This window comes from Tamandua tetradactyla, chromosome 8 (assembly GCF_023851605.1).
Source record: "Tamandua tetradactyla isolate mTamTet1 chromosome 8, mTamTet1.pri, whole genome shotgun sequence".
Classification (NCBI taxonomy): Eukaryota; Metazoa; Chordata; class Mammalia; order Pilosa; family Myrmecophagidae; genus Tamandua; species Tamandua tetradactyla.
Window position 1 is genome coordinate 123,303,730 of NC_135334.1, and position 16,618 is coordinate 123,320,347.

Consider the following 16,618-nt stretch of genomic DNA (forward strand, 5'->3'; position numbering starts at 1 on the left):
ACACAACAGAAAAAGATATAAAATGTTAATATAGAGAAAAGAAATAAAAGTAGTAATAATAGTAAAAAACAACAACAACAAACAAACCAACAAGCAAACAAAAACAAAAAAAACCCTATAGCTCAGATGCAGCTTCATTCAGTATTTTAACATGATTACTTTACAATTAGGTATTATTGTGCTGTCCATTTTTGAGTTTTTGTATCTAGTCCTGTTGCACAGTCTGTATCCCTTCAGCTTCAATTACCCATTGTCTTACCCTGTTTCTAACTCCTGCTGAACTCTGTTTCCAATGACATATTTCAAGTTTATTCTCGAATGTCCGTTCACATCAGTGGGACCATACAGTATTTGTCCTTTAGTTTTTGGCTGGATTCACTCAGCATAATATTCTCTAGGTCCATCCATGTTATTACATGGTTCATAAGTTTATCTTGTCTTAAAGCTGCATAATATTCCATCGTATGTATATACCACAGTTTGTTTAGCCACTCTTCTGTTGATGGAGATTTTGGCTGTTTCCATCTCTTTGCAATTGTAAATAACGCTGCTATAAACATTGGTGTGCAAATGTCCGTTTGTGTCTTTGCCCTTAAGTCCTTTGAGTAGATACCTAGCAATGGTATTGCTGGGTCGTATGGCAATTCTATATTCAGCTTTTTGAGGAACCGCCAAACTGCCTTCCACAGTGGTTGCACCCTTTGACATTCCCACCAACAGTGGATAAGTGTGCCTCTTTCTCCGCATCCTCTCCAGCACTTGTCATTTTCTGTTTTGTTGATAATGGCTATTCTGGTGGGTGTGAGATGATATCTCATTGTGGTTTTGATTTGCATTTCTCTAATGGCCAGGGACATTGAGCATCTCTTCATGTGCCTCTTGGCCATCCGTATTTCTTCTTCTGGTAGGTGTCTGTTTAAGTCTTTTTCCCATTTTGTAATTGGGTTGGCTGTCTTTTTGTTGTTGAGTTGAACAATCTCTTTATAAATTCTGGATACTAGACCTTTATCTGATATGTCGTTTCCAAATATTGTCTCCCATTGTGTAGGCTGTCTTTCTACTTTCTTGATGAAGTTCTTTGATGCACAAAAGTGTTTAATTTTGAGGAGCTCCCATTTATTTATTTCCTTCTTCAGTGTTCTTGCTTTAGGTTTAAGGTCCATAAAACCACCTCCAGTTGTAAGATCCATAAGATATCTCCCAACATTTTCCTCTAACTGTTTTATGGTCTTAGACCTAATGTTTAGATCTTTGATCCATTTTGAGTTAACTTTTGTATAGGGTGTGAGAGATGGGTCTTCTTTCATTCTTTTGCATATGGATATCCAGTTCTCTAGGCACCATTTATTGAAGAGACTGTTCTGTCCCAGGTGAGTTGGCTTGACTGCCTTATCAAAGATCAAATGTCCATAGATGAGAGGGTCTATATCTGAGTACTCTATTCGATTCCATTGGTCGATATATCTATCTTTATGCCAATACCATGCTGTTTTGACCACTGTGGCTTCATAATATCCCTTAAAGTCAGGCAGCGCGAGACCTCCAGCTTTGTTTTTTTTCCTCAAGATGTTTTTAGCAATTCGGGGCACCCTGCCCTTCCAGATAAATTTGCTTATTGGTTTTTCTATTTCTGAAAAATAAGTTGTTGGGATTTTGATTGGTATTGCATTGAATCTGTAAATCAATTTAGGTAGGATTGACATCTTGACTATATTTAGTCTTCCAATCCATGAACACGGTATGCCCTTCCATCTATTTAGGTCTTCTGTGATTTCTTTTAACAGTTTTTTGTAGTTTTCTTTATATAGGTTTTTTGTCTCTTTGGTTAAATTTATTCCTAGGTATTTTATTCTTTTAGTTGCGATTGTAAATGGGATTCGTTTCTTGATTTCCGCCTCAGCTTGTTCATTACTAGTGTATAGAAAAGCTACAGATTTTTGAATGTTGATCTTGTAGCCTGCTACTTTGCTGTACTCATTTATTAGCTCTAGTAATTTTGTTGTGGATTTTTCTGGGTTTTCTACATATAGTATCATATCGTCTGCAAACAATGATAGTTTTACTTCTTCCTTTCCTATTTTGATGCCTTGTATTTCTTTTTCTTGCCTAATTGCTCTGGCTAGAACTTCCAACACAATGTTGAATAATAGTGGTGATAGTGGACATCATGATGATCATTTATTAGAACATTTGCATCAATTCAGAAAAAGAAATATAAAGACAACAGGAAAAAATTCATACATACCATACCCCTTACCCCTCCGTTTCACTGATCACTAGCGTTTCATACTAAATTTATTTTAACATTTGTTCCCCCTAGTATTTACTTTTATTCCATATGTTTTACTTGTGTGTTGATAAGGTAGATAAAAGGAGCATCAGACACATGGTTTTCACAATTACACAGTCACATTGTGAATGCTATATCATTATACAATCGTCAAGAAACATGGCTACTGGAACACAGCTCTACGTTTTCAGGCAGTTCCCTCCAGCCTCTCCATTACATCTTGGAAAACAAAGTGATATCTACTTAATGCATAAGAATAACCTCCAGGATAACCTCTCCACTCTGTTTGGAATCTCTCAGCCATTGACACTTTCTTTTGTCTCATTTTGCTCTTCCCCCTTTTGGTCAAGAAGGTTTTCTCAATCCCTTGATGCTGAGTCCCAGCTCATTCTAGGATTTCTGTTTCACATTGCCAGGAAGGTCCACATCCTTGGGAGTCATGTCCCATGTAGACAGGGGGAGGGCAGTGAGTTTGCTTGCTGTGTTGGCTGGAGAGAGAGGCCACATTTGAGCAACAAAAGAGGTTGTCTTGGGGGCAACTCTTAGGCCTAATTTTAAGAAGGCTTGACCTATCCTTTGTGGGGTTAAGTTTCATATGAACAAACCCCAAGATTGGGGGCTCAGCCTATTGCTTTGGTTGTCCCCATTGCTTGTGAGACTATGAAGAATTCTCCACTTAGGGGAGTTGAATTTTCCCCCTTTCTCACCATTCCAAGGAGTCTTTGCAAATACTTTTTTACTCACTGTTCAAATCACTCTGGACAAACCTACAAAATCTTATGCCCTACTCAAGGTTCCGTGTATTTATGGTGCTCAATTAAGCTGTCCACATAAGTTACATTAGGAATTGCACTAGTCAAAATATAAATTTTGTACCAAATAAACATTTTTTGCTTTAGTCTCACATACAAGTTAAAATTTTAAAATATTGATTACCATCTATTTACAACACCCTGCAGTAACAACATTCCTTTGTTCTTCCTCATGCAAAGATGTTTTAAAATTTGTACATTTAGTCACTACCATTATACACTCTAGGCATTCCTAGATGATACCATCTCAGTCTTTATTGTCTTTTTTTCTGATTTCATTTGTGCCCCCAGCTCTCCTCCCTGTATCATTCTCACATTCAGCTTCATTCAGTTAAAACATATATTTTTTAAGTTGGATTTCTTCCTTTATCCTACAATGGTACAGTTGTGGTCAATTCAAAAAAGCTCGGTAACCTAGAATGAGCTGAGACTCAGCATCAAGGGATTGAGAAAACCTTCTCAACCAAAAGGAGTAAGAGTAAAATGAGACAAAGTGTCAATGGCTGAGAGATTCCAAACAGAGTCGAGAGGTTATCCTCGAGGTTATTCTTACGCATTAAGTAGATATCACCTTGTTATTCAAGATGTAATGGAGAAGCTGGAGGGAACTGCCTGAAAATGTAGAGCTGTGTTCCAGTAGCCATGTTTCTTGATGACGATTGTATAATGATATAGCATTCACAATGTGACTGTGTGATTCTGAAAACCATGTGTCTGATGCTCCTTTTATCTACCTTGTCAAGAGACGAGTAGAACATATGGAATGAAAATAAATAATAGGGGGCACAAATGTTAAAATAAAATTATTTTGAAATGCTAGTGATCAATGAAAGCGAGGGGGTAAGGGGTATGGTATGTATAATTTTTTTTTTCTGTTTTTGTTTTATTTCTTTTTCTGAATAGAAGCAAATGTTCCAAGAAATGATCATGATAATGAATATGCAACTATGTGATGATATTGTGAATTACTGATTACATATGTAGAACAGAATGATCAAAATAGGAATGCGTTTATGTGGTGTTTTTTTGGTACTTAAAAAAAATGCAAAAAAATAATAGTAAAGTAAAAAAAAGAAAGCTCAATAAATATGCTTCATGGTAATCTCAGCAGTAGGGATGTGAAGAAGTAAATGTTCCCACAGTTCAATTAAAACAAACCTAGTAAGGCCTTCATTACAGGTAGCAATGGAAACATTCCCTCCCAGCTTGACCTCCCAATCAGTCAATGATCCATCAACCCAAAGCACAATTTTGATAAACAGAAAAGAGATCCCTAATGTGCTATCTCAATACTGAGATACTGCACTGAGGTTAAGTAGGTTAGTTAATAATGGTCTGTGTACCTCAACTCTGGCATTTCTTGAGCTGACCATTTAAGCTAGCAACTTAATACAGTTTTACACCAACAGAATTTAATGTTCACTTGCCCATCTTCTGGGCTTCTATTTTCCCAGATGCCACAAACCAAAACTATATCTATGTCATATACCCCTTCACCTAAGCAATTTTAACCTGGCTCTCACGTAAACTAGTCATTAAGAACCCATTACCTTGATCTGTTATTGATGATGTGTTCCCATTCCTACATGTGGTACCAGAGACCAAAGCAATTTTATAGGAAAGTGATTCTCAGTTCCAATCTAAGTCCAGCCAACAACTCTCAAATCACAGATTCCATGGAAACTGCAGATGTTGGCTATGATCCCTACATGTGGAGGAAACATACTACTACTATTTCATACAGCCAAGGAAAGATTCACTTAAAGCATTCAACATTGATGTGCGAGCCAAGATTTAGAATGCTAAGATTATATTTCACCGGGGGACCTCGAGCAATTCACCTACCCTCTACTGATTACTTCTTCGTGAGAAAAAAGGAAAATACACTTATTAAAATGCCAGAGATGCTGTTCTGATTAACCATTGAACAAATATGTCCTGGGATTATCAGGACCTCAGCAAGCTACCTTGATCACCTCTCATATTACTAAAAAGCCCACACTTAAATCACCCCAGAAAGACAGCTACTAAGTCTCTGAGGAAAACATTTCACAACCTCCTTTGGTAACATTCCAATATCTTGTATTAGGAAGCTCTTTCTAATTAATATGTAATATATAGCCCTTCTGTTACAATTAAAACACATTCCCTCTTGTCCTGTCCTCTGGAAAGAGAGCATCTGTTTTACACCACCTGAACAAGTCCCTTCAAGAGATTATAAAATATAAGAAGCCCAATTCAAACAGCTTCATGTAAATGCAGCAAGACTTTAAACGGGACACCTTCAACAAAGAACATGATCAAGAGTACTAAATTTCCAGTTTCATCACTGGCTTCCTCTGAATATGATGGGAAGTTAAAAACATGCAGATGCTGTGCTTCAATTCTCCCATCAGTAAAATGCAAATATAAAACTAGAAAATTTACAAAACTAATGGAGACAACGTTCATAAAATGCTTAGTACTTCTCAGAAAAGTCATCATATAAAAGTCTAAGGGCTATTGCTTTTTGAGGATACAGACATACTAATAATTAAAATATACAGACCATCTGTATTCCTCCCTTCCCATTCCTTAAACCCACTTCAATCTGACTTCTGCCCCTAAATTCCTCCAACATCACTCTTACTATGATCCTCAATAGTCTCTGTGTCATTAAATCCAACAAAATACAGTTGATCATTCCCTTCCTGAACTGTTGCTGTAATAACACATTCTCCTAAAAAAAAAAAAAAAAAAGAAAAAGAAAATCTTCTGTGTTAAATTCCTTGGAGATTGGTCCTGAACACTCTTCTCTACACTTTTTCTCTGGGTGATCTCATTCATTTTCGTCAGCTGTAAAAATACCACATATATATCAACAGCACCTAGATTTATATCTCCAGTGTCAATTTTGAACATCAGCTCTTTAGAGGCAAACTGCTTGATTGATCTCTCTACTTGTATCCTTTCACAGGCATTTCATATTTAGCATGACTATAACCAAGGTCTTAATTTCACTCCCCAATGCTGGTCAAAATCTGCTCTTCCTCCAATATTTCCATCTCAAAAGCTGTACCTTCATCTACCCAGATGTTCATGCCAGAAATCTGGGAAATATACTTGACACCTCCCTCTTCTCACATATCCAATCCATCACTGAGTCTTGGATGTTCTAATTCCAAAATATCTACTGAATCTGTCTACTTTTCTTCATCTCTACTGCCTACAGAGTAATCCAAATCATTGTCACCTTTTTGCCTTGGAACACTATGACCTCCTAATTAGACTTACCCCCACTTCTCTTTCCAAACAATTCCCCATGATACAGTCAGAGTAATCTTTTTAAATCGTATCATTAGATTATGACATTCACGCTTAAAACCTTCAGAGGCTTGCAATTATACTTAGAATAAAAAATCAAAATCTTTGACACAACAAGGTGTTAATCAAAAGGTGGTATATGGGGAAAAAATATTCCTAATGTCAACTATGGATGATAGTTAATAGTACTATTTTAATAATCTTTCATCAATTGTAACAAAGGTAACTATTGTTTAAAAAAAGAGTACAGTTACAAAAAAGTGCAATCATCAATTGTAACAAATGTTCCACACCAATGGAAGGTATTGGTGGTGGGGTGGTATATGGGAATTCTATATTTTACGCATGATTGTTCTGTAAACCTACAACTTCTCCAATGAAAAAAAAAAAGCCTTGACATAGTCCTGCCTAAGTAGCCTGATCTTATATCCCTACTTTCTATCCCACACTGCTCACTGGACCCCGGTCATATCATTCTTATTTCAGTTTCTCAAACGCACCAAGTTCTCTCCCACCCTGGTGTTCTACACAAACCATTTCCTTTGCAAAACCCTGTCGTCCTTCCAGTCTCTGCTTAAATATCACTTCTCCAGAGAAATCCTCCCCAAAGGCCCAATCTAACTCAGGACTTAACACATTTTTCAGTTATACATTTATTGGTGCAATTATTTATTTACTATCTCTCCTCTAAACTATAATCTCGATAATGGCATGGAAAATATCTGGGTTTTTTTCACTCACGTATTAGTATAGCAGCATGGAAAACACCTATTTTTTTAACTCACTTATAAGTATAGTGGTAGGAGTGTAGGAAGGTTAGAATTGTTTTAAGTAATTTAGACTGAGTATAACTCAGTGGTCAAGAGCAAGGGTTTAAGGAGCCAGTTTGTTTGGATTCAAATCCTGGTTCTGCCATTTAATAGCTGTATGACCGCGGAAAAATTATTTAACCTCTCTGTACTACAATTTTCATATCTATAAAATGGGAAGATTAAGAGTACCAACATCTTAACGTTGTAATGAGAATGAAAAGAATCAATGATGCAAAACATTTAGTATAATACCTGGCACATACCTACTACAGAAGTAGGCTTTTAATAAACATTTACTCAATGGATGACTGAAAAATAAAGACTGCTATACCAGCAGATATTTGTAAATGACAGAGCAAGAATATCAAAGAAAGTTAGGGAGGACACTGTGAACAGATAGTTCTGGTCAAGATCTGAAGCAACCCATAATTTATAAATGCACAAGGGACAAGGGATAAGAGTAATAAAAAACTCTACTTGATTCTTAGTCTTTACCACTGGGTGCAAATCATGTTCTCTTCCAGAGGCTCACCCAAGGTGATCTGATAGCTACGACTTTTCCCTAAGTATCATTCTTTCCCATTTCTCTAATCTACCTCTTCCAAGTCCTTCAAGCACCAACCACAATTCAAATAAATTGTAAAATTCACAGGTTGGCTTCGATATTTTCTACCTGTTTTGCAAAGAAATATTCTTCTGTTCCTATAATAGCACTAGCCTGTTTTGCTACAAGTATTACAAAATCCTGGAAAACTTGCTATCCACCTTATATTTGGAACTCTTCCAGACATTGTTGCTTTCTAGATTTCTCTCTCCCAGTAAAGACTTATCCTTTTTAACTTGAAGAGGTAGAGGGGAAAGAGGAACACATGCTGCTTTAGCTTTCTACTCCTTATTCTAGTTTTCTCAAAAGCATCTACGGTTCAATCTAAGCATCACTATTATTTGTTCTACTTTTGAAGAACATATATAATCTCATATTAATAATAATATTGATAATAGCTGGTATATAGCACTATGTGCCACTCTAAATGCTTTATATACATTCATTCATTTAATTCTCATATTCTTCACAAAAAGGTTAAGTAATTTGCCCAAGTTGCAGTTAGTAAGTAGTGGGGCTGGGATTTGAAACTAGGCTCCCCAGCTTTTAGTGTCAGTGCCCCATGCTGTTATTCGAGAATTTGGAAAGACACATTTCTCTGCCCTGTTGTCACTGGTCAGCTAGACTAAAATGTTCTAATCCTCTTCCCAAATTAAACATGAAAATTAAGCCCCTCCTTCTCAACAAGATTTCAGATGCTATACTATTTTGGTCCTAAAACACACTAATTTTGGTTCATGGAGGATATATATTCTATCCTGAGGAGCAGAAATAAATCATGAAATGTGAAACATGCTTCCGTTCATCCTACAGATAGAAATATAATTCCAATGAGCAACAGCAAAAAATGTTTGCAAAATACTTTGCATTTCTTGGGGGGAAAAAACATCAAACAAGACCATAGGTAATACTATACACACATTCAGGAAAAGCCTACATTTTCCCTCTCAATTTCACAATTCTCCTAAGTCTATTCCCTTATGTAAGGCTAAGTACTTATTTTCTTCTCTGCCACAAATGCAATTAAAAGCATGTGTCCAGCATCTAAATTAATTGAACTCAACTTTCAAAAATAGTTAACTTGGGAAAATTAATAAATGAGAATTAAATACATTAAGAATTAATTACATTAAGATTACATTAGAATTAAAATAGTAAACTCATCAGCCAAGCAATATAGATCTTTATAAGTCATACTTATTCTTTACTATGTCATCATACTTTAAGTGACAGGCAAATATTACATGCAGCAGTCTGAAATGAAGACATCGATTGTGATGGCAGCAGAAGAATTTCCTGAATCATGGTATGTCGTGAAAGCAATTTTTTAGGTGGATTAAGAAGTGATGATTGAAGTCTTCAATCCCAGCAAAGACTGGGTGCCCTTCCCACTTCTTCACCCCTCTCTCTGTCAGTTTGCTTTATTCAGTGCATTGATTTCAACCTAAATTTCATTATTTAACAAACACCTGGTGATCTGTTTCCCACTGGAATAAACTCTGCAAGAGCAAAAAACTATCCTGTCTATCTTTTTTATCTCAGTATCTAATGAGTACTCATTAAGTATCTGCTAGATGAATAACAGCTTGAATAGGTAAGGGCTGAAACATACAAGTCACAGTCAATAAATAATTCCAGAAGGTCTGAAAGTGATATTTCATAACTCAGAAAAACACATGAGCACAATACAGAATGAAGAAAAGAAGTTTAGGTAGATTAGTGAAAACTATCAACTCTAAGAGCAAAGGAAGAGACAGAGGATAACCTAGGAAAGCTACTTAGTATACTAGAACAAATTAATCTAAAGATCCACAAGCCAGGACTACCAGAAGAGTTGTGGTAAATACCCTCAGTCTCACCCCATTTCAGTGCAGCACCTAAAACCACTCTCTCTCATGGGCACTTTCTAGCACTCACTCCTTCATCATACATGTTAGTAAGCTCCTCCTCCAGTGCAGGTTTAATGTCTGTCTACCTCTATCTTTCATGATTGTCTGGCATCATTTCATGATGCTGCCTTGAAAGCAACAAGTTGCCAAAGAACCTAAATGACATTGGTCAACTGTTGTAAGATAGCATAGATGTTAACATATGAATAGCAATCTTTTTACCTTGCTTTTTCTACCTTGTTAATCTTTTTTAAACCATTTCACGCACTTTTTCTCAGAAGAAATATTATGACTAATTTTTTTCCCCATTCCTTATATACCCAGAAAAGCATCATAATATGAAGTTCACTAGCTTGGATGGGATTTGAATCCAAGGCAGTACTACACACTGGCTGTGTGATCTTAGTCAAATTATTTACCCTCTCTGAGCTTCAGTATCAATGGGGGAAAAAATATCGGCCCCAGAGGACTGTTATGAGTACGAAATAAGATCACACATGTAAAGAGCATGACACAGTAAATGCTCAATAACAACAATAACCTTCCCTACATCCTCCTTAGTGGTTCTACAAGAATTCTCAACAAATAAGCTGTTAAGCCTAAGACTTAAACCCAGATCTCCTGATTCCTTAATCTATTTTCTTTTCACATCCCACTGGCAGGCTGCCATATACAACTACACATGTAAAACACCTTCTGTTAATAACTTACCACAAAATGTTTATCTTTAATTAGTAACTAATTTTAGCTTTGTGAAAAGAAATAGAAAAAAAATGGATCTAATTAACTTGGGAAGAAAGAAGCTTAAAAAAGATATAAATTTTCCCCAAAACCACAGGACAGGTTGTAAATAACACTTCTGCACAATCAGAAAGTATGGCAAGAAACAAAGATTTCTCGGGGTTTATGAGACACAACTGGAGAAAGAAACAAGAATGACCCTATGATTAAAGGAATTTAAGTTTTGTTTTTTTCTTTTTGTTTCTATAAACCAAACCACTGAGCAAAAAAGTTTGCACCCAATCTCAAAATAACTATCAAGAATTAGGCATATGTTGGAAAAAGATACCTCGGTGTGCTAACAACATAATGTTTTGTCCAATTTCTTTAAGAGGAGAAAGTGCTGTATCATAATATGGGAAGAGTGAGGCAAATTTGTCAATTTAAACTGTCACTAAATCACCAAGTTCCCTGAAAACCATAAATGCTTAGATGCAGTATTAATAAGCAGCATAAAGGAACAAGGCCAAAACAGTTTCATAAGTTTCCTAACTCATATTGAAAATATACAGCATAAACTTTATTCATTAATAAAAATGACATTGTTTTCGAGTGATATACATAACTCCAGTCCAGGCCAAGTAATCCCCAAGAACTCTCCTAATAAAAGAGAATATACTCATATTCTGACCCTTTATATTTCTGAAAGTAAATGCCAGAAGAGAAACCAACCTGGCACTGACAAAACAATACAAGATTTGACCAAGTAAGTTAAAAGGTGAGTGAATTTCTTTCATAAGGCAGAGAAGACCCTAATAAATTCTCCTTGTAACCCTCCCACCATCACCAAATTACTTCTCCTCAATTCAAACATTTGCCGATCATTTTCTATAGAACATAACAAAAGCTTCCTAACATTTCTTTGTGACTTCACAGCAATCTCCACTTATTATTTAGCACTTATTAAGAGCCACTGAAATATCACATGTAACTCTGAATTTTATACACAACTTATTAATCCTTTTCTAAATTCTTTCCTCTGATATAAATTCTTCTCTGCCATAAAAATTTCTTTTCAAAAAGGAAGACTAACTTCCCAATATAGATTCTCCAAAAAATAGTCTGGTGGCTCTTCACTAATTCTTTCCTGGAAGCACTGGGGTCCCTGCAACTAGAAAATGGCTCATGATCGTTCTTGCCAACCTCCCCAAAAATCAGAGGAACAAAAAAACCTTTCCAAACTTCCCATGAGAATTCTAAAAGTGTGCAGAAACACAGACTTGTATAGTTTCCATCCAAGGACCAGTACTTTTACTCTAATCTGTTCTTAAGAGCATTCTCTTATTAATTCTACATACTATGGGAACATAACCTAGAGTGAATTTTAGGCTGATTATTATTTTCAGCAAAGAAGTTGCACAAACCAGGATCACAGACACTGAATCCCATGAAAATAAAATGAGTAAGAATACTTACAGTACTCCCCAAAGTTTCTAAATTATGAGAGCAAATGGAAACATAATGGAGTCCCTAGAATGTTGACTAATTTAAATGCCTAAATATCTGAATGATTTTTACACACAGGTTGTTTTATCTCTACTATATGGAATGACTAAACCACAAATCAAATATGATCAAACCATTTCGAAAGGGAATCCTTGGATTTCCTTTGTATACTTCCTAGAAAGCAAACATTCACAGGACAAACATCTGATTTCAAAATCTTGATCCTCCTCTGTCGGACACTGACCACTTAAAACACCATAGTTGAAAGTTTTCACTAAGAACAAGTTGAAAGGAAGAAGCAAAACGTATCCGCCAGAAAGCAAATTGGACAGCAAACAAAATTATGTACCAAGAAACTGTCATTGCTACTCGCAGTAAAATGACTGAGTCTCTGAAAAGAAAAACGAGCCAAGAGATCAAATGGACCCTTTACTTCTAAAGTCGCCAGTGACAGCATCTATATTCCCAGGAGGGAGGGATCATAGGAAACTAAACGACACATCACTGTATGCATAAAGTGACTGGTAAAATGGGGTAAAAAATAAACTAGTAAGTGACAAAAAGAGACTTACGGTGCCTTTAAAGATCTGCCCGAGGATATAGGGAAAAGTCTCGTCCCAGACCCCAGCCTCAGTTTCCCTACCCAAAATAGGCGAGAACATGACACTTGGCTCACAGGACCTTGTTCCACATGCCTTCACCTACTCAAGCGTCCCTTCAAAGGTCGAACTCAGAGAGGGTCCCCATTGCAAACTGAGTCATGACACCCGGAACCTTAGGAGAGGGAAAAGGAGAACAGAAGGAGGGTCAAAGCGCGCAAAGCTTTATCCGTTCCTGGAAAGCGATTTCCCCCCAAACACATGGGTGCCGACGCTCGCCCTAGACCCAACATACGCCCTCCCTCCCGAGCCACCTCGGGCAGCCCCAGCATCTTTCCCTCCTTTCGGTTCAGTTCCCCACCGCCCCTCCGGCCGCGTCCGGAGCTGCCCGCCCGCCGGCGCCAAGGTCTCCGCCCGCGGCCGAAGGATGCCGGGCCTCCAGGCTCCTCCCGGGCCTACCTGCAAGACGGGCGGGGGTCGCGGTCTGCAGCCAGGCGGGTGGGCTGGGCCACAAAAGGGAAGACGGAGAAGGCAGGAAGGAAGCAGGGAATCTGCTCTACCGACCGGCGGGAGAAAGCAGCCTGAGCGCGGTGCCTCGCGGGTAACTCAGCCCTCGACCGGGCGCCGCCGCTGCGGCTCAGGAGACATCAACCCAGAAGACGGCGCAGAGGATCACCGAACCCACGAACGTCCCAGACATCAATGGAAGAGAGCCCAGGCGGTCGTTCAAGGCTTCGCCGCCGAGCGCCGAAAAACTGCTTGGCTCCAATTCAAAATCTGTTTCCTGTTCAAGGCAAAAGTAAACAAATTCAGATCATTAGCCCTGGAGTTAAGTAGTCGGTGTTTCTGCCATTTTTTTTATGTGTCGGTTGCCCACTAAATTGTTTAGAGAACTGGAGTCTTTCTTGAGAGTGTTGAAGAGCAAATCATAGCTCAATAGCCTTTCTTGTCTAACTGGTTCAGTAACTACCTTAGGTACTTTCAACAGCTACTTATCCCAATTGATAAATCACCTCTTCTGACCCTTATTTTTTCATGGAACACTGTGGTGAATGAATGAGTCCTGAGTTTTCTCCAGCCCTAACATTCTGTAACACATTCGCCAGAATAAGTATATATAGATAGAGAGACACAGAGGCAGAGACAGAATGAGAGAGAATCTAGACTGAGGAGCAAAGGGAATCACCTATACAAAAGCTCCATTAAGCAGTTCCAGTACTGCTTTTTCCCTTTTACTTTCCTCTAAAGGGCTACATATTGATTTAGTTGGCCCCTGAGCCTACCACAGAACCACAGGTGTGCTTCTTACACAGTGGCCAAAGTCTCTGAATTCATTGATAACTGTACTTAATGTGATTTACATAAGCATATATCCTTGTTCTTAAGAATATGCATGAAAGTATTAGGTTTTCAAGTGGAATGATGTATGCAACCTATTTTCAAATGTTTACAAAATAGATTAGATAAATAGACAGTAGACAGTAGAATGACATAACAAATGTGGCAAAATATTTAAAGCTGGTAAATCTGGGTATATGGGTAGGGTCTATATTGGAATTTTCTGTATGGGTTTTGTATCACTTTTGCAACTGTCCTGTAAATTTGAAATTATTTCTAAGTAAAATGTTTTTTTTAAGCCTTTGGGTTTAGAACATGATAAAGTGTATTGACTTTCTCATCATCACAACAATGGCCTTTCTCAGTAATCTTAGTAAACAAAATAATATACTCAACACAAGTATGGATTTATATGTTCATACTAGGCACAATTCAATAAATCACATAGATCCCTACAAATACTGATTACCAATGTGAGCAATAACAGTCTACCCCATCTCCTCCTGAAAAGGGATGAAACTTGGAGAGGACGGAACGTAAAAAAGAAACAAGATAGTCCTAGCCCTAAAAGAGTTTATAATCTAATCACAGTAAAAGTACACATACTTAACAGCATTAGTTTTTTGTGTTTTTTTTTTTTAACAATTTAATGTTATTTTTGTATCTCCTCCTTTTAGTCAGTGAAAGCATTTAAGTCACAACCCAGATACATGATGCAGTAGTTACAGGGTAACACCAAAAATCCACAATATGCAATCCATGAGGTCAAACACTTGGCTACCACTGTTTTAGAGAACTTTTAAATCAAGTAAACAATATAGCAACACTTTATGGAAGTCTAAACAAAGAAACTCTGCTTCCAAAATGCATAATTCTTAAGTGTTCATGTCCCCAAACAGTCCTTGGAAATATAATTTTGAAAGTTTAATTTAAGCACAGATATAATTGTGTTATTGTTTTGTATTTTATCATTTCCCCTGTTGAAGTACTTAATAGATGTCCTCATTAATGGTTGCACAATATTCCACTGAGAGGTTATACTGACAAATACCTACTCCCCATTGTTGAATATTTACATTACATCCAAAGATTTTCTGTGTAACAGGTATTGCTGCACTTGGAAAAAAGGCAGTTATATAACCTTATGTTTAGGCTTTTTCTCACAAACAACAAAAAAGTAACTTATCCCAGGTAAAGTTTTACTTCTCTGTCATGGAGAAGAAATCCAGGGATGTACAGCATAGGATAAATATAGCAATTAGGGGCGAGTTTCTTTCTGTCTTGTAACTTTGCTATCCTCAATTAGTGGCTTCCACCTCAAGTCCAAGATAACTGTTCTAGCTCCAGCCATTATGTCCACATTCCGACCAGAAGGAAGCTAAAAGAGGAATGGCATGTCTCCTAGCACTAAGGACACATCCTGAAAATAATACAGGACTCTTACACATGTATCCTATTGGCCAGAATTTAGTCACATAGCCATGCCTAAGTGTAAAAGAAGCTGGGAATTAGTTTTTATCTTGGGCAGCCATGTTCCCACTAAAGTCAAGTAACATTCCTAGAACCATATGAGGGGCAGGCAAATAGACCTTCCTTTGCAGCCTTCCGGGGGCTGAGTTTCCAATCTAAGATTATGCTTTAGATAAGTTTTCTTCTTGGAGAAACTTGTGGAACATAAGCGTCTAGGGCTTCAGCTCTGATTCAAGCCTGACTCAAATAACTACATCATTTTGAACCTTGACTGCAGTGATAAAGGCTAAAGAAACCAAGTTCAAAGTTACAAGAAGTTTTTGGTTTTCAAAAGCTGGAGACTTTCATTCTGGGGAAATCAGGATGTAATATAAATCTAAAATAATTGTCTGAAAATGGAGATATTTGAGAAGCTATGGCTCTATGAACCTAGACTGATCTTAAGACCATGGAAAAGATGGTTAATTCTGCAAGCAGAGTTGTACCTCTAACAGATAAATTTCCTTTAGAGAACTGTTTTTTTTTAAGCGTGGACTTAAACTTCAGTGTGAGAGCAAACCATTGCTTGTTCTTATGGAGATAAGTATATGGATCGAAATGGTTCTTCACAAGAGATGAGGAATTGAAAACCCCCAAAGCTACAGTAATGCACTCATACAGGAGGAAGACTGAAAAAAGAAATCAAGTGGGCAGAGGTAAAAAGTACCCTGGGCTATACCACTGATGCCCTACTTAAGACTCAATAATTAATTCCTGGGCTGGTTGTTGACTACTGAGTTCTGATAGGATTCCTTTAGTGGAGCCACCCCCTTCAGGGTAGGAAGGTGCTCCCCCTGAAGTACCGTGACCAGTACAGTTTGACCAGCATGCCTAGGACTGAGGGATTTTCCAGGACACAGGACTTTCAGTGTTAAACCATGACAGTGTTAGGCAAACCAGGATGGCTGATCACTGTAAGAATGGACCTTGCTAATGTCAATCACATGGAAAGACCAAACCGGGAAGAGAGGATTTAGGTAAGTTGGCCCGGGCAATTGTTGGGGAAGGGGAGCAGAGGGATAGGAATCTGCTATTTTGGCTCTGGGCTCTGAGATACTAGTTCTACTGCACTCCAGGTGGTAGAAATCAGATGTGAACCTAGGGTGAAATAGCTGTGTAAAGCTGTCATATTAGGTATTCCAGGAAGAAGAATTAGATCTTGGCTTTAAGACCTAGTCAAAATGATGAGCCAGTAGTAGATTTTGCTGTTGCAATTCTACTCTGCTCTTCCCTAGC

General features: G+C 37.6%; 1 protein-coding gene across 12 annotated transcripts in view; it reads right to left on the reverse strand.

The window, feature by feature from the left end:
• The window catches only part of AMBRA1 (autophagy and beclin 1 regulator 1), a 226,276-nt gene extending 213,060 nt beyond the window's left edge, over nt 1-13,216 (reverse strand). For 4 of the 12 annotated variants that reach the window (XM_077114567.1, XM_077114561.1, XM_077114566.1 and 1 more), the window contains exons 1-2: nt 12,995-13,214; nt 12,509-12,710 (exon numbers count right to left, since the gene is read on the reverse strand). The gene's annotated coding sequence lies outside the window, so the exon portion shown is untranslated. Of the gene's footprint in view, nt 1-12,508; nt 12,810-12,994 lie in introns of those variants that run through there. The other 8 variants (XM_077114562.1, XM_077114563.1, XM_077114557.1 and 5 more) reach the window with 5 other exon arrangements.
• Nucleotides 13,217-16,618: the final 3,402 nt, after the last annotated feature.